Source organism: Ovis canadensis, chromosome 6, assembly GCF_042477335.2.
Source record: "Ovis canadensis isolate MfBH-ARS-UI-01 breed Bighorn chromosome 6, ARS-UI_OviCan_v2, whole genome shotgun sequence".
NCBI lineage: Eukaryota > Metazoa > Chordata > Mammalia > Artiodactyla > Bovidae > Ovis > Ovis canadensis.
In genome coordinates, this window is record NC_091250.1 from 91,903,328 (window position 1) to 91,929,286 (window position 25,959).

General features: G+C 35.0%; 1 pseudogene; it reads right to left on the reverse strand.

The window, feature by feature from the left end:
• Positions 1–20,292: 20,292 nt before the first annotated feature.
• Positions 20,293–21,348, reverse strand: LOC138442975 (heterogeneous nuclear ribonucleoproteins A2/B1 pseudogene; annotated as a pseudogene).
• Between the last annotated feature and the right edge of the window lie 4,611 nt (positions 21,349–25,959).

The following is a 25,959-nucleotide window of genomic DNA, read 5'->3' on the forward strand; positions in this document are numbered from 1 at the left end:
TTAAATTTGTTCTCTATGTTCTTGAGAATGACAGTGGAAAATTTTGTAAAATGCTATATTAGGCTTTTAGCTTCTTTTCAGTTTCTGCCTTTCTGTCCAAGTGATTTGATCGAGGGCATTCATGATGACGCTGCAGCTTCTGATGTGTCACTCAAGGGTGTTCATGCAGAATAATACTTCTCTGGGTGTCTTCTGCCACTTGAGTAAAAGCTGCCTTCTTTTATGTTGATTTTACTTAAGAATTTGAACTTTCTCAATAAGGTTAATCTAATAAGCCTATATATTCTAAAAGTAATTGCAATATTCTTCTCTACCCAGGAGCAGATGTTTTAACAGGTGCTTTCTAGAGGCAATAGCTTAATCCAAGAAGCATTTCTGGTGGTGCTAATATTTTGAAGTCATGTTATAATAATGAGGGAATCTTCTGAAAGTAAACTACCTAAGTAATACATCATGGTTGTCTTTAAAAATGAAAAGAATTCCAATAGAAGAAAATATATTTGTTTTAAATTGCTATAAAGATATAATTATTGGATATATTTACATGGAAAAAGTATCAAGAGTTTTCTTTCAATTAGCGCTCTCCACAAATGATGTAATTGTCTTATCTCGTCTATCGCTTTAAATATTACTTTGTTTCTCAAGATCTCCTTTGTGATATTTACTTTTACTATGAAGATGACTTTTCTAGTAAGTCATTAAACAATCTCTAACTACAGAATTCTTTGTTTAATTTTTCAGATGTATATATTGAATTTCCTATCATTTATATTTCATGAATGTTCTGAAGAATTCTCAAACTCAACATCACATAAACTAAAATATCTTCTCACTTACATATTTTATAAAAGCACTCTTTATCCTAATAAAGAACACTCTCAACTAACTCAATGATCGACAAAATTCTAGAATAGATTTTCAGCATAATAGGAATGTAAAGAGGCCAGCATTTGAGGATAGACTACCTGAATTTGAAGATATACTAATTGGGTGACCTGGACAAGCTGGAGAAGAACCACTCCAAGTCTATTCCCCCATTGTACAAAATTAGAATAATGGTGCTCTTAGAGATATTTTAATGATTAAAGAAGATAACCCACATAAAGTACTTAAGATATATTATTACTATTTAAACAACTTATCATATCCATTGTTAGTCATATCTTTAATCAGTTAAAATTTATGGGATTTTTTAAAAATGATGATTCTGCCTTTCATTGTGTTTTCCTTAGCTATTTAGCCTCTGCCTCAATTTTTATTTTGACTTCTTCTTTTGCTGGTCACTCCATGTATCTTTTATGACTCATCACACTAAATCACTCGTACTTACTTGAATGTACTTTTTCACATCTGTGCAGTTTACATATACTATTCTCTTTTTATGGTATTCTTTATGCCTTATTTCATTAAAAAAAAAAAAGTAGCCATCAACAAACAAACCCTGAAACCTTCCAAAAACATTCTCTTGTCTCTAAACTGGATGAGATTCTTTTTCTCTATGTTCTCATAACTTTGTGGGAAATAATCTTATTTTTCTTCTGCAGGGGATCTTCCCAATCCAGGGATCAAACCTGGGTCTTTCACGTCATAGGCAAACACTTTACTGTCTAAGCCATCAGGGAAGTCAATGGTGCAATAAATGTTCGTCAAAGGGATTATGTAATTATTCTCTTTAATTATTCAGCCCAGAATTACTGAGTTATAAAGAAAAATACTTCACTGATGGACGGCTATCTGAGATACACAAAACTGTTATTTTCCCCTCTATTTTAACCTTTGATATTTAGTTCACTAGTGATACAGTGATAAACCTGTTTTGTTAAAAAAAAAAAAAAGACTACAAAGAGAATCTTTTTCTCACCTGTTGTGAACATCTCAGGCTCTCTGCTGTTCACCATCCCCCAAAATGTGCCAGATATACTGATCTTGTTACCAATATCTCTGTCACCGCTTTGTAACAGAACACTTCAGAAGCTGCAAATATCTTCACAGTTTACATCTTTTTTAAATTTTCACAGGTGAGACTGATGTGTCTTTAATATTCTTCAGTTGTTTGTGTATATATGTGTGTGTGTGTGTGTGTGTGTGTGTGTGTGTGTGTGTGTGTGTGGTGTGATCACTCACCTAGAACCAGACATCCTGGAATGTGAAATCAAGTGGGCCTTAGAAAGCATCACTACGAACAAAGCTAGTGGTGGTGATGGAATTCCAGCTGAGCTATTTCAAATCCTGAAAGATGATACTGTAAAAGGGCTCCACTCAATATGCCAGCAAATTTGGAAAACTCAGCAGTGGCCACAGGACTGGAAAAGGTCAGTTTTCATTCCAATCCTAAAGAAAGGCAATGCCAAAGAATGCTCAAACTACCACACAATTGCACTCATCTCACACACTAGTAAAGTAATGCTCAAAATTCTCCAAGCCAGGCTTCAGCAATATATGAACCATGAAATTCCAGATGTTCACGGTTCCAGAGGAACCAGAGATCAAATTGCCAACATCCGCTGGATCATGGAAAAAGCAAGAGGGTTCCAGAAATATATCTATTTCTGCTTTATTGACTATGCCAAAGCCTTTGACTGTGTGGATCACAATAAACTGTGGAAAACTCTTAAAGAGATGGAATCGCAGAAACTGACCTGCCTCTTGAGAAATCTATATGCAGGTCAAGAAGCAACAGTTAGAACTGCACATGGAACAAAAGACTGATACCAAATAGAAAAAGGAGTCCGTCAAGGTTGTATATTGTCACCATGCTTATTAAACTTATATGCAGTGTACATCATAAGAAAAGCTGGGCTGGATGAAGCATAAGCTGGAATCAAGATTGCCAGGATAAATATCAATAACCTCAGATACGACATCACTCTTATTGTAGAAAGTAAAGTAGAACTAAAGAGCCTCTTGATGAAAGTGAAACAGGAGAGTGAAAAAGTTGACTTAAAGCTCAACATTCAGAAAAGTAAGATCATGACATCTGGTCCCATCACTTCATGGCAAATAGATGGGGAAGCAATGGAAACAGTGGCTGACTTTATTTTTCTGGACTCCAAAATCACTGCAGATGGTGATTGCAGCCATGAAATTAAAAGATGCTTCCTCCTTGTAAGGAAAGTATGACCAACCTAGACAAGATATTATAAAACAGAGACATTACTTTGCCAACAAAAGTCAGTCTAGTCAAGGCTATGGTTTTTCCAGTATCATGTGTGGATGTGAGAGTTGGACTATAAAGAAAGCTGAGCGCTGAAGAATTGATGCTTTTGAATTGTGTTGGAAAAGACTCTTGAGAATCCCTTGGAATGCAAGGAGATCCAACCAGTCCACCCTAAAGAGATCAGTCCTGGGTGTTCTTTGGTAGGACTGATGTTGAATCTGAAACTCCAATACTTTGGTCACCTCATGCAAAAAGCTTATTCATTTGAAAAGACAGTGGTGCTGGGAAAGATTGAGGGCAGGAGGAGAAGAGGACGACAGAGGATGAGATGGTTGGATGGCATCACCTACCCAATGGACATGAGTTTGGGTAAACTCTGGGAGTTGGTGATGGGCAGGGAAGCCTGGCGTGCTGCAATTCATGGGGTCGCAAAGATTCGGACATGACTGAGTGACTGAACTGAACTGAATTAATACACTATATATAAACTTCCTAATTGTGATATAATGTCTAGTGGCCAAAAGTTTGTTGAATTTTTCTTGTGAGTAAAACCATAAGCAGAAAAATACACATTTATTCTCTCATTTCCATATCAAGAAAATTTAAACTTCACTCCATAAATCTGTTCTAGGGGATATATCCAATATAAAATTTTAAATTGTAAATCTGATATAAAATCTGAACAACAATTTAAGTTTTGAACTCAAAGACATACATATTCTCAGAATTTTCTTGAATAAAATTATGATGATAATCTGATCTATTAAAAACTAACAGTTAATGTATAGCAGTATCTACATTTATTCAGAGATAAAATGATTTGTGATTCTTATGATTAAAATTAAAAAAAAAACTTTATTGAAATCTTTTTTCTTTTAAAACTTTATTGTCATTGATTTACAATGTTGTGTTAGTCACAGGTGTACAGAATAGTGATTGAATAATACATATACATATATCCATTCTTTTTAAGATTATTTTCACATAGGAATGTACAACCACTATGGGCAACAGTATAGAGGTTCCTTAAGAAAACTAAAAATAGAACTACCACATGACATAGCAATCCCACTTTTTTGGCCACATATCTGGCAAAAACCATGGTTCAAAGGACGCATGCACCCCAGTATTCATTGCAACACTGTTCACAATATCCAAGAAATGGAATCAACCCAAATGTCCATTGACAGATGAATGGATAAAAAATATGTGTTACATATATAAAATGGTATTGTTATTCAGCCATAAAAAGAATGAAATAATGCCATATGCAGCAGAATGGATGAATCTACAGATTATGTATCAAGTAAGCCAGACAAAAACAAATATCATATGATATCACTCATGTGGTTCTAATTTAAAACAATGACATAAATGAACTAAAATTTTATTTTTTAATATGTATAACATTTCTTTATACGTTCAAATCAGTATGGTAAAGGCTTTAGTTATTTTCACAATTTTTTTTTGTAATTTCAGATAGTATTTTCACTATCAGAAAAAATATTTCTACTTTTTCCAAATAATTTCTACATCATAGATTAGCAAACCTAAAGTTGAGAGACAGGCTACTTAATTCATAGGTATCAAATTTTTGAGTTCTTTCATTTCTAAGGAGATCCTGGGAGTGTCTGAATATCTTTCTAACAGTGAAAATGCTTCCAATTCAAATAATAGGAAGATTCTACAACAATGAATAGGTAGAATCTTTATTAATGAATGTCTTCTACTTTGGTATAGAATATGAAAACTGGGCTATTAACATAATGAATTTAAACTAATGTAAGAATTTTAAAAATCCTTGAATTAAGAGATAATTTAATCTGTTTCAGATATTTGTAAATTCATTTTAATTTTATTATTCCCAGGTAGAATACATTAGTGATGAGCTATCTTTCCTTATATAAATCACAGAAATTGATTTTAGCCATACTTTCCCTCATAAAAACATAATTGTGCTGACATCAGCCTTGAAAAACTTAAAGTATAATCTTCCCTGATTTTTAAAATAATTTCATATATATTTATATTTGCTCTAAATTTTAGCTTTTTATTTACTCTAAATAAATTATTTACTCTAGATTTGCTCTATTCAAGTTATCCATTCCTTCCTTCAAAATAAAATGGTAGCTTAGTTCCATTTATTCATTCATTCAACAGATAAGAACAGTGGTAACTACCATGCACTTGACACATTAGAAAAATTCTAAGGGTACTAAACCAGACATATTTCTGCTGTCAAGGAGCTTAAAGTTTAGTAAAAAGAAATATGTAATTATATCAAAACACACATATATAACATAAGTAATTGTTAAACACATCAAAGTGAAAATCACTAAGTCTTGTCCAACTCTTTGTGACCCCATGGACTGTAGCCCACCAGGCTCCTCTGTCCATGGAATTCTCCAGACAAGAATACTGTAGGAGGTTGTCATTTCCTTCTCCAAGGGATCTTCCTGACTCAGGGATTGAAATCAGTTCTCCCACATTGCAGGCAGACTCTTTACCACCAAAGTGAAATGCTAATGTAAAAAATACAAATATAAAACTCCAACTCTTACAAGAATTATAAAAAAACATCTTTGATACAATACTATGAAAGCTAGGGCATGTGATTTACTCAGAGAAGATAGTCTTCCTCCAGGAAATTTAGGAGCTTAATTGATATCTGAATAATGATTACAGAGAGTAACAAATCATCGTGACAATTTCTATAAGGCAATATTGAAAAAAAGAAGGAAAACTGGTATAAAAACTAACAAATAATTAGATTAGTTCTTTAGCAAATCAGTTCAGTTCAGTTGCTCAGTCATGTCTGACTCTCTGAGCCTGCAGGGACTGCAGCAAGCCAGGCTTCCCTGTCCATCACCAATTTTCCAAAACCTGCCCAAACTCATCTCCATCGAGTCGGTAATGCCATCAAACCATCTCATCCTTGGTCATTCCCTTCTCCTCCTACCTTCACCCTTTCCCAGCATCAGGACTATTCCAGTGAGTCAGTTCTTCACATCACGTAGCCAAAGTATTGGAGTTTCAGTTTCAGTAGCAATCCTTTCAATGAATATTCAGGGTTGATTTCTTTTAGGATTGACTAGTTTGATCTCCTTGAAGTCCAAGTCACTCTCAAGAGTCTTCTCCAACACCACAGCTCAAAATCATCAATTCTTTGACACTCCTCTTTCTTTATAGTCCAACTCTCACATCCATACATGACTACTGGAAAAACCATAGCTTTGACTAGACAGATCTTTGTCAGCAAAGTAATGTCTCTGCTTTTTAATATGCTGCATAGGTTGGTCATAGCTTTTCTTCCAAGCAGCAAGCATCTTTTAATTTCATGGTTGCAGTTACCATCTGCAATGATTTTGGAGCCCCCAAAATAAAGTCTCTCACAGTTTCCATTGTTTCCCCATCTTTTTTACCATGAAGTGATGGGACCAGATGCCATGATATTTGTTTTCTGAGTGTTGAGTTTTAAGCCAGCTTTTTCATTCTCCTCTTTCACTTTCATCAAGGGTCTCTTTAGTTCTTTGCTTTTTGCCATAGGGGTGGATGTCATCTGCATATCTGATTTTATTGATATTTCTCCTGGCAATCTTGATTCTACCTTGTGATTCATCCATCCTTGTATTTTGCATGATGTATTCTGCATAGATGTTAAACAAGCAGGGTGACAATATACAGCCTTGACGTACTCCTTTCCCAATTTTGAAGCAGTCTTTTACTCCATGTCTGGTTCTAATTGTTGTTTCTTGACCTGCATACAGATTTCTCAGGAGGCAGGTAAGGTGGTCTGGTATACTCATCTCTTGAAGAGCTTTCCAGAGTTTGTTGGGATTCACACATTCAAAGGCTTTGGTGTAATCAATAAAGCAGAAGTAGATGCTTTTCTGGAACTCTTTGCTTTTTCAATGATCCAACAGATGTTGGCAATTTGAACTCTGGTTCCTATGCCTTTTTTTTTTTTTTAATTGAACAAATTTTTTTTAATAGGCATATTTTTAAAATTTTTATTCTTTAAAGAAAATATATCTATATATACTTTATATATGTGTGTGATACACTTTCTATATGTGTATGTATATATATATATATATATATATATATACATATACACACATATATAGAGTCACAAACTGTTTTTTTTTTTTTAATTTTAAAATCTTTAATTCTTACATGCATTCCCAAACATGAACCCCCCTCCCACCTCCCTCCCCATAATATCTTTCTGGGTCATCCCCATGCACCAGCCCCAAGCATGCTGCATCCTGCGTCAGACATAGACTGGCGATTCAATTCACATGATAGTATACATGTTAGAATGTCATTCTCCCAAATCATCCCACCCTCTCCCTCTCCCTCGGAGTCCAAAAGTCCTATGCCTTTTATAAATACAGTTGAACATCTGGAAGTTCATGGTTCACATACTGTTAAAGACTTCCTTGGAGAATTTTGAGCATTACTTTGCTAGCATATGCTGCTGCTAAGTCGCTTCAGTCTTGTCAGACTCTGTGTAGCCCCATAGACAACAGCCCACCAGGCTCCCCCATCCCTGGGATTCTCCAGGCAAGAATACTGGAGTGGGTTGCCATTTCCTTCTCCAATTCACTTTCACACCTGCATATGAGATGAGTACAACTGTGTCGTAGTTTGAACATTCTTTGGCATTGCCTTTCTTTGGAATTGGAATAAGTGATTTATTTTTTTTTTCTTTAGCAGAGTACTTTCAGGTTAACTACAAATTAGAAAAAAAATTAGAAATGTAGAAAAACTATAAAAGGTAGAAATAAAATTCAACTATATAAAAGTACAATATGTCTTCATTTTAATTAGAATATTTTCAAAATTATGAGTGCTTAGTACTCATGGATTTTTTTTTTAATTTTTAAGTTCAATTTTATGAGACTACATTGTTCTTTAACCATTTTCAAATACCTTATCCTTGCAAACTAGTTACCTGTTTTCTTTTTGGCTGAAGTATAGATGCAACATATTGTAGCAGGTGACCATTTTAATATTTAATTTTGTTCTCCAAGATTGATTACTGTGAACAAAATATTAGTAATTGTCCTCTTAATACATTTCCTTCTCCACTTCTATCTTCCAATATGTAAAATACTATTTGATTATTTCATTATCTACTATTGTTTGTCATAAATAAAATACATTTGGCAAGAAGAGAATTAAGAGATTGGCATTTCCTGTGAAGATTCACTGAGAAAGAATGTTTCACAGTTAATCCCGTCATACTTGCTGTGTAGCTGCATTAGAAATTATATTTTTCTTAGTTCAGAAAGTAATTATGCTACTATGTGAAATATAAGAATTTTAATTAATTACATATAAACACTTTAATTAAATTTGCCTATGAACTCTTATTTCAATACCTATTTTTCTCATCAAATTATTATGTAGTCTGCCTTCCCTATCTGCAGACACAGAGGGCCTACTATACGAATTTTTATTTCACAGTTAATGGCTGTGAAATAAAGTAAAATATGCAGAGTCCTCTACAAATCTTTGAGAGTTCATAAATTATATCTGTATTCACCAATGAGAAGATAAGTTAGGCTTGACTCACAACAGATATTTAACACCAGAATGTTGATAGTGTGTCCCCCTAATTTCTGGAATTTAAATTAAGACCACAAAATCAAAGAGCAGACTATATTTTCTGTTGTTTTTATTTAGTCATTAAATCATGTCTGACTCTTTTGCAACCCCATGGACTATAGCCCACCAGGCTCCTCTGTCACGGAATTCTTCAGGCAAGAATACTGAAATGGGTTGTGATTTCCTTCTCCAGGAGATCTTCCTGATGCAGCGATTGAACCCACATCTCCTGTATTTGTAGGCAGATTCTTTACCATTGAATCACCTGGAAAGCCTATTTTCTGTAGAATACTTTATTAATCTGTTTATTAATACTTTTGTGCTTTGTTGTCTCAGTAAGGATTCTTATTTTGCAAATTTTAATTCTGTTTGCAGTTTCTATTACCCTCTTGCAGAGTGTTTAATAGATTATCAATGAAAATGACTTTTGTGTCACTGTAGTGGTTCATTGCTGCTCCTTTACACAAGCTACATAACAATGAGTCATATATTCTTATGCTACGTAAGCTAAAGTCAGGACAGGTTTTTCATTTCCATGACATAACCAAATAAAGAAAAATAAGGAATCGATAACAAAAGTGTCTTCTACAAAAAACAAGGACCCATAAGTGATAATACCTTCGAAAAAAAAATAACTTCCTATTAGTTAACTGTATATTAGAAATTATCTTCAATGACATTTACTGAAAATTATTATATGCTTAAAGCTACAAAAACTAAAGAAAATGATTTTTCTATTTTCTCGTTTGATTTTGGTTTCTAAAAAAGTGTCCTTCCCCTAAGATTTTCTATTTGCAAAGTTGATCTTTTTGAGATGTTGTATAAGACAAGAAGTCCTGAAATGCCTAACCGTATCGAATCATCTCTCCAAATACTCTTTTCTTCATCTGCTTTATCAGAAATGTATTTTTGACGATCACATTGCATAATGTCTATGGAACTTCTGTCTAAAATGCCACTTGACCTTTATATGCTATTAATCTCTGTTTAGTTGCTAAATAAATTTACAAAGTTTAGCTCTTTTTTCCAAATACAAAACCATCAAAGTATAATAAAATTCTATCCCTCTAAATACATTAAATTCCTTATTGTTGTTACTTGGAGAGGAAGTTTTCTGGGAGTAGGATCTGTTAGCTTTCCTGCCCCTAACTTCTTCAACAAAGCTTTGTTTTGTTTTTTCCTTCAGTGACACTCACTGAATACCACCCCCACCCACCAGGCTGGTCACAAAGATATAGGCTTCTTGTTCATTCTTTTCTGAGCATGAAGGGAAACTATGAAGGAATAAATAGATAAAAGCTGGTTGCCTTGCAGCATATTGAAGTTGATCTATATCTAAATCATACAAAGTGTTTTCTCACAAAAGGTAGATGTTAAGAAAAATGAAGTAGTCCTAGCGATTGGTATATCAATCAATTTGACATGTCTGACTTTTACATTTTAGCTTAGTAATTTGTATTATTCAGCCAAGGTGGGAGTAACCCCCACCCTGACTCCAGCATGACTTCAAGGCCACTCGTGCAAGGGACAGGCACACCATTATGACACCCCTAATTAAGAAATCTCTGTCTTAGCAACTACGTGATCTTGGCACAAAGAAGAAGGGAAAGGCTGAAGAGAGAAGATGCAGACAGAAAGAAAGAGAGAGACACTTTGTCTGCTTAAGATATGTTCCATCCACAGAGTACAAGCCTACTGTTAACCAACCATACTTAAACTCTGTCCCCTGCATGCCTAAAGCCTTATTCTTCTAGAATCTTTTGTAAACCACTTCTTTGAATTCAGCCTAGTACTTTGAAGTATGAGTCATTTTCTCTAGTCTATGTGCAGCTCAACTGAATTAGGCCATCTTTTAAATGAAATTTTTTAAAAAAGTAAAAGACCTAAAATAATTGGATTTTAAAAAGGAAGCATGTGAAGTGGTACCCCTCACAGGAAAGTGGTGCCTTTCACTAACAACAACCCAAAATGAAAAAATGGATCCATATTGCTCTAGCTCAAAGTTTTTATTCATGTCATACAACTTGCCCTGATAAATTGACAAGAAGTGTATGTCACAGAAATTTAGAATTCACCCCTAAATGATGTAGTAAAAACAATAATAGACTATAAGTTTGAAATTAGATTCTTTACCATGCTATGATCTATTTCTTCTATGTAAAAGCTGCAAAGTACAAAGTAGAAAACCAGGTTAGTCTTCATAATTTATTAGAACTATTGGCTTCCACCATGTCTAAACTGTTCAACTCTTTTCTCTTAAAACACCAGAACTAGTTAGCTAAGACTTTAAAAATTCTTTGAATCAGTGACACTATTTGGATTTAAATCTCTAATCCTTTTCTATTTGGCTTGCTCTATGATACAATCTTCTCTCAATAACAAACTTTGTGATCACTCTACTTTGTCCCCATGTATCTTACACTTTGAGTCTTTGTGGTCTATTCCTTTCTGGTTTGGCAAAACATGCCCATGCTGGTTAAAGATGAATCTTTAAGGAATTGTACCAAGTATAACAACTCCCCAAAATTCCTACTCAGAGACTCTCAAGTAAAAAGTTTTCACTGACTATCCCAACTTTGATCCAAGTATTTTTCCCAAGATTAAATATCTATATCTGTATCTATATTAAATGCAGAATATTTGCAGTATGTTTAGCTTTCTCTTGTCTGTGTGAACTATCTTAGAGATATCATATTGAGATGATGGTACAAGCTAATCTTTTCTAATTGATAAGGACTTGTTTTGAATTATAAATATTTCAAAGGTATCACTTTGTTTGACAAATTAAAATGACTTACATTCTTCCTCAAACAAATCAGATATTTGTAAAACTTTTTCTGTAGTGTCAGTGGTGCTAGCGCCTCTTTTAAAAATTAGTTTTTATGTATTTGTGAATTTTGTTAACTGAGAAGATATACTTTCTAGCTGGGGGCTGATTTATCTTTCTTGAACTGAGTAAACAGAAGAAGAATGGAGGGAGAATTGCTCACTTCACTGAATTTCTGTAAAATATTAGTGAAAACAATGATTCTTCTAAGGATTTTTATTCATGTAAATTAGAGAATAAGTTTTCAAGTATATATTTCTGTGGACATGTAGCAAAAATGGTAAGGGTTTGGGAATGTTTACAATTTGCCCCATATCATTGTTTTTCTAGGAAAAGAAGTATATCTTTCACTTATCCTCAGCTTTCTGACATGTACATAAGGACAAAAATACTGTCTTATTGACACAGAAGCACCACTTACCACTAGATACTATCTTAGAATTTTTTTTCTTTAATGTCTGCTGTTTTGAAAATTCTCATAGCAGCTAGAAAATGACGATCTCTTTTCAAGTCTAATGGACTTATTTTCCGATTGTTGGATTTATATATCACTTTTGTTTGGTTGTGTTTTTGCTAAATAGATTAGGTGGTTTGAACACTATGAGTGATTGTTAGAAAAATAAATCTAAGACATTCAAAACTAAATACCAGGCAATGGATTTACTTTCTGATATTCTAAGAATCTCTAGGACTCTGTGGAGATAAAAGAAAAAAAAAATCTGACCACATAATGATGTGAATATAGGTTGGTTTATTTTGACTTTTAAAAATGAGAATACAGTTTAAAATGTGTGTTTATATAATCTGTCAAAGTAAGAATGGGTTTGGGTCTTCAGAGATCAGTATTAGCACTATGGAAATTTTATTATTTAATGTTACCTGAGGAACATGGGTGTCTTCTGAACAGGAATAGTTTTACTTGTCAAGAAGAAACAGAATCTTGAAAAAATGAAAAACACGCGTTTATGCTACAGTGTTGTTATGGTAGGTCAGAGTGTTAAAGCGAAGCAATAAGAAGAATCACTTTTAAGATTCATTCTACTTTGGAAGAAAGGGTGTCACCTCAGAGATGACTATGGAGAAAGAAGTAAGTCTCCTTACCAAAGACAGATCCACGGGGAGTGTTAAGTGTCCTGCAATGACTTGACCTTCCTGGTCATACCTAAATAAAGAATTCATCAGATCTCAGTCCTGAAAGAACTCAGTCCCACTCAAAGCACTGTTTTGATAACACCAGGGACTTTTAATATTCCAGTATTATCTACACAGGTACAACTCTCTAGTGATATATAAAACATAATTGACTGATTATAAACTAATTTTCATGGGAAGAGGAGCCTGGTGGGCCACAGTTCAGGGGGTTGCAAATAGTCAGACATGACTGAGAGACTGAACACACACACACACACACACATATTAGGTTAAGAGAAGGTTGTTGCTATTTGCCTGCATTGGCTTGATAGGTGGGGGAAGGTACACTGTGCACAGTTTGAGGAGAAAGCATAGTTTTCAATGATTTATATACATTAAATTCACTAATAATGATTTTAATGAAACTCATATACAGCTGAATAACAGTAGCAATGAAGTGAACTCAGCCTTTCCTAAGCTTTGTCAGCTCAATGAGGTGTTAACATTATGGTCAATGGGAGCACAGCCATAATAGATACAGGCAACTTTTTTTCTTTAATTCTGCTTTTTGAAACAGTAACATTCATTGATGCACTTGCATGTAAAGCCTTTCAATGTCAAATTCTAATTTAATGAAATCAGCACTTTTCTGCATTCACAGGATAAAATGTAATGGACCATTGGGAAGAAGGTGAGAAGATAGTTCCAACATCAGGTTTCAATAACAAGATTTTATGATTTTAATAGAAACAAATGGCTCATTTTCCTCCTTTTCATAAGGCTTTTAAAATTTTACTTTTCATTTCAAATCAAACCTGAGTTAATTTAGCTCCAAGGGGTTTCAGAATTTTTGAAAAAAATCTTCCTCCACTAAACTTTTGAATTCTGCAACAGTATATCAAAAAGAAACATTAAATACTAGAAACAATCAGCAAAAGTCTTATTCAGTAGTGTAAGTGTAATAATCTCAGTTCAGTTCAGTTCAGTTGCTCAGCGTGTCCTACTCTTTGTGACCCCATGAATCGCAGCATGCCAGGCTTCCTTGTCCATCACCAACTCCCAGAGTTCTCTCAGACTCACGTCCATCGAGTCAGTGATGCCATCCAGCCATCTCATCCTCTGTCATCCCCTTCTCCTCCTGCCCCCAATCCCTCCCAGCATGAGGGACTTTTCCAATGAGTCAACTCTTCACATGAGGTGGCCAAAGTACTGGAGTTTCAGCTTTAGCATCATTTCTTCCAAAGAAATCCCAGAGCTGATCTCCTTCAGAATGGACTGGTTGGATTTCCTTGCAGTCCAAGGGACTCTCAAGAGTCTTCCCCAACACCACAGTTCAAAAGCATCAATTCATCAGTTCAGTTCAATTCAGTCATGTCCGACTCTTTGCGACCCCATGGGCTGCAGCATGCAGGCCTCCTTGTCCATTGCCAACACCCGGAGTTTACTCAAATGCATGCCCACTGAGTTGGTGATGCCATCCAACCATCTTATCCTCTTTCATCCCCTTCTCCTCCCACCTTCAATCTTTCCCAGCAACAGGATCTTTGAAATGAGTCAGTTCTTTGCATCAGGTAGCCAAAGTATTGGAGTTTCAGCTTCAGCATCAGTCTTGCCAATGAGTATTCAGGACTGACTTCCTTTAGGATGGACTGGTTGGATCTCCTTGCAGTCCAAGGGACTCTCAACTGTCTTCTCCAACACCACAGTTCAAAAGCATCAATTCTTTGGTGCTCAGCTTTCGTTATAGTCCAACTCTCAATCCATACATGACTACTGGAAAAACCATAGCTTTGACTAGATGGACTTTGTTAGCTAAATAATGTCTCTGCTTTTTAATATGCTGTGTATGTTTGTCATAGATTTTCTTCCAAGAAGCAAGTGTCTTTAAATTTCATGGTTACAGTCACATCTGCAGTGATTTTGGAGCCCAGCCCAAAATAAAGTCTGTCGCTGTTTCCACTGTTTTCCCATCTATTGACCATGAAGTAATGGGACCAGATGTCATGATCTTAGTTTTCTGAATGTTGAGCTTTAACCAACTTTTTCTCTCTCCTCCATCACTTTCATTAAGAGGCTCTTTAGTTCTTCTTTGCTTTCTGCCATAAGGGTGGTGTCATCTGCATATGTGATGTTATTGATATTTCTCCTGGCAATCTTGACACTAGCTTGTGCTTCAACCAGCCCAGCATTTCCCATGAGGTACTCTGCGTATAAGTTAAATAAACAGGGTGACAATATACAGCCTTGATGTATTTCTTTCCCTATGTGGAACCACTCTGTTGTTCAATGTCTAGTTCTAACTGTTGCTTCCTGACCTGCATATAGATTTCTCAGGAGGCAGTTTAGGTGGTCTGGTATCCCCATCTCTTTAAGAATGTTCTAGACTTTGCTGTGACCCACACAGTCAAAGCCTTTGCCATAGTCAATAAAGCAGAAAAATATGTTTTTCTGGAAGTCTCTTGTTTTTTTGATGATCTAGTGGATGTTGGCAATTTGCTCTTTGTTTCCTTTGCCTTTTCTAAATCCAGCTAGAACATGTAAAAATTCACAGTTCACGTACTGGTGAAGCCTGGCTTGGAGAATTTTGAGCATTACTTTACTAGCATGTGAGATGAGTGCAATTGTGCAGTAGTTTCAGTAGTTTGAGCATTCTTTGGCATTGCCTTTCTTTGGGACTAGAATGAAAACTGACCTTTTCCAGCCCTGTGGCCACTGCTGAATTATCTTAATTTGCTAGCATATTGATTACAGCACTTTCACAGCATCATATTTTAGGATTTGCAATAGCTCAACTGGAATTCCATCACGTCCAGTAGCTTTGTTCATATTGATGCTTCTGAAGGCCTGCTTGACTTTGCATTCCAGGATGTCTGGCTCTAGGTTGGTGATCACACCATTGAGATTATCTGGGTCATGAAGATCTTTTTTGTACAGTTCTTCTATGTATTCCTGCCACGACTTCTTAATATCTTGCTTCTGTTCGGTCCATACCATTTCTGTCCTATATTGTGCCCATCTTTGCCTGAAATATTCCTTTGGTATCTCTAATTTGTGTGTAATGATCAAAACACCTACATTATTATTTAGTTGCTCAGTTGTGCATAACTCTTTTGCACCCTCATGGACTGCAACCCACCAGGCACCTCTGTCCATGGGATTTCCCAGATAAGAATACTGAAGTGGGCTCCATTCCTTCTCCAGGGGATCTTCCTGACCTAGGGATCAAACTCATGCCTTCTGCATTGACAGGTGGGTTCTTTACTGCTGAGCCACCAGGGAAATCCATAAATACCTACATTGGGTAGTACTAATAAGTGAAATTTGCTTGCTTAAGATTTTTTAATCTAATGAAGCTTGAGGCGAATACTCTAATACTTTCAGATTCGACAAAACTGGTCAAGTATTTCATCCACAAATGCACACAAAACACTAATTTCCAGTTATCAAAATGCTTTTTAACATGTAGATTCTAGGTCAACGCATCCAAAATCAAACTTACAATCTTTCTTCTCAACTTGCTCATTCTCATATATTTCCATTTTGAACAAGCCATTTATTTACTTATTTACTATTACAGGAGACTCCTAAACTTCCCTCCCCTCTCCTACCATATTTCATGGGCATTGAATTCTGCACGATTTACTATGTGAGTATCTCTCAATATCACCCTCTTATAACTATCAACGACTTTAAATCAAATTTTCATCATCTCCTACCTGACACACAGTAAGCTCCACTCTTCTCCTTATCCACAGACTTATAATCTATTATCCTATCATTAACAAAGCTTGAATCAAAGTAGAAATATGACTATGTTACTCCTCCTTGGTTTTTAATGTTATCAGTGGGATTGCTGCTTGAGGGCCTTTAGAGTATCATAAGATACATCCCAGAATGTCACCTTTGCCTAATCTGCCTTTGCCACATAAATACTGTCCACATTTCAGTCAAGACCAAAACTCTGCAGTTCCCTTGGCTGTCTAATATATTTCCAGTTTGGCACATGCTGTTCTGCCTCCGAAATACTCTTTGCTCACCCATCTCCCAGTCATATTTTGCTCCCATCTGGAAAAAACCTACTCCTACTTTTTGCTCCACGTAAAACATCTTTTTTTTGAAAATATACTTTATGGATTCAAGCTGATGACATAATTTGTGTCAATATTTTATTCTCAAAATACTGGCAAAATCACGCTCATCACATTTTATCCCAATGATTAACTTACATAACTGTCTTCATAACTTGACTGTGTGCCCTTGGCAGCAAACAGCTCCATAGCTATCTTTTCATCCCTAGCACTTCCCACAGTGTCTGACACATATTGTGACTCAATAAATACTTGTTGAATTTAATAAGCATAACGTGAATCAAAGACAACATACTTATGTGAAGATTTACCACTTCTACAAAATTTTGTTAGACTGTGAATCATATCAGAAAAATACAAGCTTTGAAATGTCCATTAATACAATTAGCACCGATGACTAAAAGAGGTTATATAGATTGTGAATAAATAGAGTATTAAAAAATTTAATAGAGTATTAAAAAAGAGGTTGGAGTCTCATACAATATAATGAACCAAAACTGATGAGGAGAATTAGGTATTATTTTTCTCTTTGAAGACAAATTCTTAGCCTCAATAATCACTTTTGTTAAAGGTATAACAATATTTACCTTCTTCATAAGAATTATGACTTGTTCACTGAGTCAATTTTTTAAAGTACTTTGAAGTGAACAGAGGTAATAAATTATGACTTAAACAAAAGTGATTTTGCCTTTATGTGTTGTTTAGCCTTCTTCTGATGGTTAATTTCTTTATATGTTCACTCATGGATTGGAAGGAACTTATGAATCATCAGAACTCACAAGAGCTGATGGAAACTGGCCAGAAAGATGAGACATTTTAATGAAAAATAATTTACCTTGAAATAAAATTGCAAAGGTGGGAGGAATGACACAACTTGCTTCTGTGATGTTGCATATCTAATACAAATAGAAATCCCTTTAAAAATTATTTTTGGAAAAGATTTTCTTTCCTAACAAACTAGACACTCTATTATAATTGAAAATGTAAGACATTCTAACTGAAAAAGTCTTCCACAAAAGAGTCAAGTACTTTCATTTGAGGAATTCAATTTTTTATTTTACGTATCTGTGTAACATATATGTACATATGTATATATATTGCAAATGTAGATATATACATAAAACATTTTTATCATATAAGCATGTAGATTTTACTTATGTGTTTCTTGTCTGTTTTGGGTGTATAAATCTCAGCATATAACATAATAAAGAAAAAAATTAAACTTAGCCTTATGAGTGTTTGAAAAGTGAATTCAGTTTAGTATTATATAAATGATTACATAAAACTTAAGTTTTCACAAATAGGTTACACAGTCTTCAAAATCATAAAGTCTTGTGCCCATATTAGAATATACATAAATCAAAGGATTCAGAATTACCAGCACTGTGACTTACAACCTATGGAATGAAATATAAATAATGAGTTAAAAATAAGCATATTAAATATTTTTAAATCATACCATGTATTGGGAATATTTTTAAACTAAGAAATAGAAAAAGAAAGGCATAAGCAAATGTAGACGATACCCTTAGTACTATAAAATAAGATTAGTGGAGAGGTACAAGTTAAGTAGATTCAGAGAGAAATTGATTAATAAATGAAACCAAGTCACTGGAGTCTGAATCAATGAATAGTAACTTTTGAAGGAATAGCAACTCAATTGGATTGTAGGAACTGCTATTTTGACATCTAATCCTTCTACATAAAACAGCAATAAAACCTATTTTACTATAAGAGGCTTTCCTGAGAAGCTGCTGAAATAGTCTCCTGTGCTTCCTATGTTTCTAGTGGAAACTAAAAATATCTATTAGTGGGCATCTACATCTACATCCTTTGGAAATTATGAAAAGGCAATTTACATTGCTGCTAAGATGAGTGATAAATCCATAGTTTATTTAAGTGATATTTTTCAATATTGATCATAGCCCTTGAAGGTAACATTCAGTTCAGTTCAGTCGCTCACTCGTGTCCGACTCTTTGCGACCCCATGAATCGCAGCACGCCAGGCCTCCCTGTCCATCACCAAATCCCGGAGTTCACTCAGATTCATGTTCATCGAGTCAGTGATGCCATCCAGCCATCTCATCCTCTGTCATCCCCTTCTGCTCCTGCCCCCAATCCCTCCCAGCATCAAAGTCTTTTCCAATGAGTCAACTCTTCACATGAGGTGGCCAAAGTACTGGAGTTTCAGCTTTAGCATCATTCCTTCCAAAGAAATCCCAGGGCTGATCTCCTTCAGAATAGACTGGTTGGATCTCCTTGCAGTCCAAGGGACTCTCAAGAGTCTTCTCCAACACCACATTATGCCTTTATAAACAGTACAAAATTTCTTAAATATGTGAATAACTGATAAGTGATATCAGTTTTATTTGGATATAACTGATGCAGTAAAATATAAACATGTTTTAATTTATAATTTGATATATTTTGTCAAATGTATATACTCAGGTTATATTATTATAAAGATATAGAATATTCACATTACATCAATGACTTCTGCTCTAGAATCACACATAAAGAGAATTATACAATAATAAATCTGTTTGTGTTTGACTTCTTTCACTCAAAAAAAATTTTGAGATATACTGTTTTGTGCAATATGAGTTTCTGCCTTTTTATTTCTGGGTAGTATTCCATGGTATGAATATATATTTACTGTTTGTTATAGCCATTTATGAGTAGTCCCCTTATCCAGTCATCTGTGAAGGACATTAGTTGCATTTCCAGTTTGGGACTATTATGGAGAAGCTATTAGCATTGCAGCAAAATGTATTTATAAATATAATATTTCATTTGCCTGGATACATACCTAGGTCTGAAAACACTAAGTTGTTTAATGTATAACAGCTTGCCAAACTATTTTTCAAAATAGTTGTAACACTTCATGTTCTCATCAGCAATATATGGGTGTACCAGTTCCTCCATTAGCTCTCAGCATTTAACTGTACCATTTGTCTTAATTTTACTCTTCTGGTTAGAAGATATCTTTATTTTTTTTTTCACCTTTTAAATTATTTTATTAAATCTTCAATGTACAATAGCTTCTTTACACATGAACTAAATTTTTTTAGAAGAATGATGTTAGGTCTTATTACATGATGATTCTAGCTAGTAGTTTTTCCAAATGTTGGGGAAAATCTTGAAAAAGGATTTTCACATCTCACCCAAAACATTGAAATTTAACATTATCAAAGAAAGAGATGCTTCTACACTCTTGAACAGTGGCCACTGGAAAGACATTTCAAAAAGAAAGAATTGTATCTCAAAAGCATTTTTTTATATGATTTTTTTCCTCCAAAGACGGTAATGTTTTTACATAATTAAGTCCATTCACAAAATGGCTTTCTGCACGTGCTCTCATGCCTTGGGCCACATTACCAAATATTTATGCATGACTGAAATGAGAGTTTCCTTGACATTGTTATTTCCATAGCCTGAAGCTGTTCTGTTACCTCCAGGCTCTCATTCTCCCTGATTTACACAATCAAGCCCCTGTCAAATAACAAGCTCAGTATCGCCATCTCTCCATAATCCCCACTTTCTCCATGGCCTCCTGGACAATAGTTTCCTCCACCATATGATCCTTCCATATTCCTCCTACCATTCAGTTTCCCACTCTTTAGTAACTCGTACTTTGAAGGTTTCTGCTTATAATTTCCCAAATTATAGCAATTCTGACTTCCATCGTTCCTTCCTCTCGCTCTGCAGCCCCTATTCTGGTGGCCATGTCCAGGTCCTCCTCCATAACCAAGACTAACCCTCAAACTACCACCTCCTGGTCCCCCTCCATACCCATGGTCACCATCCCCAGATTCACCACTGCTCCCACCTCCATCAGATCCTCCTCTAAAGTCCCTTCCTTGTCCAGCTCCAAAATTTCCACCACCACTATGCAAGTATAGGAAATCAACCTTACCTCCTCCCTTTCCTATTCTAGAATGCTGGAGTGCCTGCATTTCTTGTCTAGACAAGGCCTTTCTTACTTCTGCATGATAACCATTGATGGTATGGTATTTCTGCAATACAAGCTTATCCACAGGATCGTGGTCATCAAAAGTCACAAACCCAAAGCCTCTTTTCCTTCCTGACTCCCTATCACTAATGATCTCAATGGCATTGATGTTTCCATATTTCTCAAAGTAATCTCTAAGATGATGCTTCTCCATGTCTTCTCCAATTCTACAAACAAACAGCTTCTTCACAGTGACAAGAGCCCCTGGTTTTCCATAGTCTTCTCTTGGGACAGCGCGTTTGGGGGCGACCCTTTTCCCATCGATGGAATGAGGTCTGGCCGCCATGGCAGCATCCACCTCAGCCACAGAGGAAAACGTGACAAAACCAAATCTTCTTGATGTCTGGCTGGCAGGATCTCTTATGACCACACAGTCTGTAAGATATCCCCACTGCTGGTAGTAGTTCCATAGAGTTTCTTCTGTGGTTTCAGAGCTCAAGCCACCAACAAAGAGTTTACGGAATTCTTCATTATCTCTCTTATTCCTCTCCAAAGGATCAGATGTTGACATTTTTTTCATCACGTGCTTGGGCGCTTGAGCCATTTTTCTGAAGCTGAGGAGGATGAAGGAGATCTCAGACTAACAGGAACCTGACCAATCCCAGCTCCTGGCTTCCACTCCTCCGGAAAGAGAGCCTCCAGGAGAACCTCCAAGTCCTGGCTTCGGGGATGCTATTACTGCCTCTGCAGCCTCTGCCGCCCTTGAATCAGTCTTGAGCCGCTTTCAGTTTTTCAGAACAGGCTGATCTGTGAAAGAGGCTGATGCTGGTTCCCCCTGACCCGATCCTGATGCTGACCTGTGACTCGATCCTGAGATGTAGACCACCTGTAGCTTGCCAGAGAAAGCCAGAAGATATCTTTAAACTTTTATATTTTGACTTTTTTTTTGAATTTTGATTAAGTAAAATTTAGCTATTTTTTCTTTTTTAATGGTTATTTCTGTTTCCTGAATCAGAAATCCTTATTTTTCATAAGGTTACAAAGATTTTCCTTTGTGTTTTTCTTTGAAAATTTTCTAATTTTATCATTTACATTTAGACCTATAATCTAATTGAGATAATCAGTGTATGGTATTAGACAATATGAAATTCATTTTTTTCTCATATAGCCATATAATGTGATAACATTTTTTATTATTTATTTATTTAATTTTTTTTAAAATTTTATTTTTTTTACTTTACAATACTGTATTGGTTTTGCCATACATTGACATGAATCCACCACAGGTGTACATGAGTTCCCAACCCTGAACCCCCCTCCCACCACCCTCCCCATATCATCTCTCTGGGTCATCCCAGTGCACCAGCCCCAAGCATCCTGTATCCTGTATCGAACCTAGACTAGCGATTTGTTTCTTACATGATAGTATACATGTTTCAATGTCATTCTCCCAAATCATCCCACCCTCTCCCTCTCCCACAGAGTCCAAAAGTCTGTTCTTTACATCTGAGTCTCTTTTGCTGTCTCGCATAGAGGGTTATCATTACCATCTTTCTAAATTCCATATATATGTGTCAGTATACTGTATTGGTGTTTTTCTTTCTGGCTTACTTCACTCTGTATAATCAGTTAACTATTGAATAATATTGGGTTTGAACTGTGTAGGTTCACTTATCCATAGATTTTTTAAATCAAATACATAGTGTAGTACTCCAAGGCCCACGGTTGAATTTATAGATGTAGAAACATGGATATGAGGGGTAAACTGTAAAATTACACATGGGTATTCCACAAAGTGAGGGTTGGTTTCCCTAACTCCAGAAGTTCTTCAAGGATAAACTTTTTTTTTCCCCCTACTCATTTTTCTTAGAACTCATATTAAAAATCATTTAATTGTTTCTGTGTAAGTTAAATTTTGGACTCTGTTGTGTTCCCTTGATATTCATGTCTATGAAATGATGCAATGAAGATGAGGGTGGATATATTTTCAACACAGGGATTGCATTTCTTTAGGATAAATACCTAGACGTGGAATTGTTGGAAAATATGGTAGTTTTATTTTATTTATTTTTGTGGAATTTCCAGACTGTTTTCAATAGTGGCTATATTAGTTTACATTCTCATGTCCACCTCTTCTAAGCAAAGTCAGTAGCAATAAATTATTCACAGTATTCTCTGTATCTGTAGGACGTATAGGATGACTCCTTGATATTACTAGTATTATTTTTCCTCTTTTCCGCCATTAATTTAAATCAGTCTGTCTGCAATGTAGTTTTGTAAGAGAATTAAAGCCTATGATTCTTTTTTGAGCATTTCTCCCAAACATAATATATAGTTAGTAAAGTCAGATGTATAAGAAAAGTCACATTTTTTTATTGTATTTATTTATTTATGGCTGCTCTGAGTCTTCATTGCTGCACAAGTCTTCAGTTGAGGGTTGCAGGCTTCTATTGTATTTGTTTCTCTTGTCGCAGAGCACAGGATTTAGACATGCAGGTTTCAGTAACTGGAGTTCTTGGGCTCTAAAGCCCTGGCTCAGTAGTCTTGGCACAAGGGCTTAGTTGTCCTGTGGCAAGTGGGATCTCCCCAGACCAGGGATAGAATTCATGTCCCTTGTGTTGTCAGGAGGATTCTTTATCACTGATCCATGAGAGAAGACCCTAAGAGCTGTTACATTTAAAAGATATTTAAAAAAAAGAGCTTAAGTCTTTAAAAAATTCTGGGTGACAGGGAGTGATCTAGCTAGAAATTCATTTTAATGATATTTTAAAAAATCTATATTTTGGTTTAATATGTTTTCTCTATTTTAATTCATATTCTGCTTATTTTTATTACTTATTTCCTTTCACATACTTTGTGTTTGATTTGCTCTTTTTATTCTGCCTTTCTAAGGTTAAAGTTTAGATCACTAATTTTAATTCTTCTTTACAAATACAGGCATTTAGTCATATGTAATTAATTTTAAAATTTATATTCATAAACACTGCTTTAGGGGAATCCAACAAATTTTGATAAATTGCTTATTCAATTAAAATATTTTATAATTTTTATTTCTCTTTTTGTCCATGGGCTATACATAAGTATTACTTAAGTAATTATTATTATAATAAATGCTGGAGAGGGTGTGGAGAAAAGGGAACCCTCCTACACTGTTGGTGGGAATGCAAACTAGTACAGCCACTATGGAGAACAGTGTGGAGATTCCTTAAAAAATTGCAAATAGAACTACCTTATGACCCAGCAATCCCACTTCTGGGCATACACACCGAGGAAACCAGAATTGAAAGAGACACATGTACCCCAATGTTCATCGCAGCACTGTTTATAATAGCCAGGACATGGAAACAACCTAGATGTCCATCAGCAGATGAATGGATAAGAAAGCTGTGGTACATATACACAATGGAGTATTACTCAGCCGTTAAAAAGAATTCATTTGAATCAGTTCTGATGAGATGGATGAAACTGGAGCCGATTATACAGAGTGAAGTAAGCCAGAAAGAAAAACACCAATACAGTATACTAACACATATATATGGAATTTAGGAAGATGGCAATGACGACCCTGTATGCAAGACAGGGAAAGAGACACAGATGTGTATAACGGACTTTTGGACTCAGAGGGAGAGGGAGAGGGTGGGATGATTTGGGAGAATGACTTTCTAACATGTATACTATCATGTGAATTGAATCGCCAGTCTATGTCTGACGCAGGATGCAGCATGCTTGGGGCGGGTGCATGGGGATGACCCAGAAAGATGTTATGGGGAGGGAGGTGGGAGGGGGGGTTCATGTTTGGGAATGCAGGTAAGAATTAAAGATTTTAAAATTTTAAAAATAAAAAACTAAAATTAAAAATAAAAAAAAATAAAAAAATATATAATAGTTTAGGTTATTTAACTGTGTAGTAGTCTGAGAATATAAACTATCTGACTTTAATTCTTTATAATTTATTGAGCTATTTGATGGCTTACATATATATAGTCTATATAGATTAATATTCCATATGCACTCAAAGTCTGTCTATTTAAGATAGGAGTTTTTACATTTTCAACTATAATTATGGATACACCTATGTCTCCTTTCAGTTCTATCAGTAATTAGTCTTAAAAGAGTAAAATATGCCATCCCAAAATATGCCAATTTGCCACTGATTAGCTAGAACTAAAGTTACTTAAGAAACAGTAACAGAAAAATGTCATTATGATCCTCATTTATACCCCTGAATATAGGAAAAATATCTCTCATGTGAAACAACTCTCCCCATATCAGGAGGGTAGAAGGCAGTCTCATAGTTAGAGATAGGGAATTCAAGGCTGAAAAGGTTACCTAAACAAACCTGTTACTTTTTCACTAATTTACTAACCCAAACCCAAATCCCTTTGTTTTGTCAATTTCTCACAAATCTATTATTTCCTTATCTAAAAGATATAAAAGCTACCGGCTTTGGTTAGCTAGAGGAGTCTTATCTTTATGGGCTCCCGTTTGTACAAAATTGTATTTGTTTTTCTCCTCTTAATCTGTCTGTGTCAGTTTAACTATAAGACCAGCCAAAGAACCTGGGAGGGAAAAGGACAATTTTCCATTTCTTCCATTTATGTTTTGAAACTCTGAAGAAGTGCATGCATCTTTAAATATGTTTCATCTTACTGATGAATTATCATTTTTATAATCATAAATGTCCCTCTTTAGAAATATGGGTTGTCCTAAAAAATACAAGGTCTGTCTAATATTATTATAGCTCTTCCATTCTTCTTAGGATTATTTTTAACATCTTATACTTTAATCATCTTTTTACTTTTTACCTAGCTATGTATTTATATTCAATGCATGTTTCATCTAGATAGCATGCTGTTAGGTCATGCTTTTTATCCAATTTGATGATGTCTTTTATTTAGAGTATTTAGATCATTTAAATTTAATTATCTCTAAGCTTGGATTTAAAGGTTATCATTTTGCTATATGATTTCTATCTGTACTAGCTAGTCTTCGCTTTTCTCTTTTTTTCTGTTTTCTTTTCCTAACATCATTTAGATTAACTAAGCTATTTTATCATTCCATTTAAGGCTACTTATTATCCAAATATTTTTTATAATTTTTTTCTAGGAATCTGCAAGATGTATCTTTAACTTAAAATGCATTTTAATATTACTATATCATGTATAAAGGTATATATTTCTGGCAAGTAAAG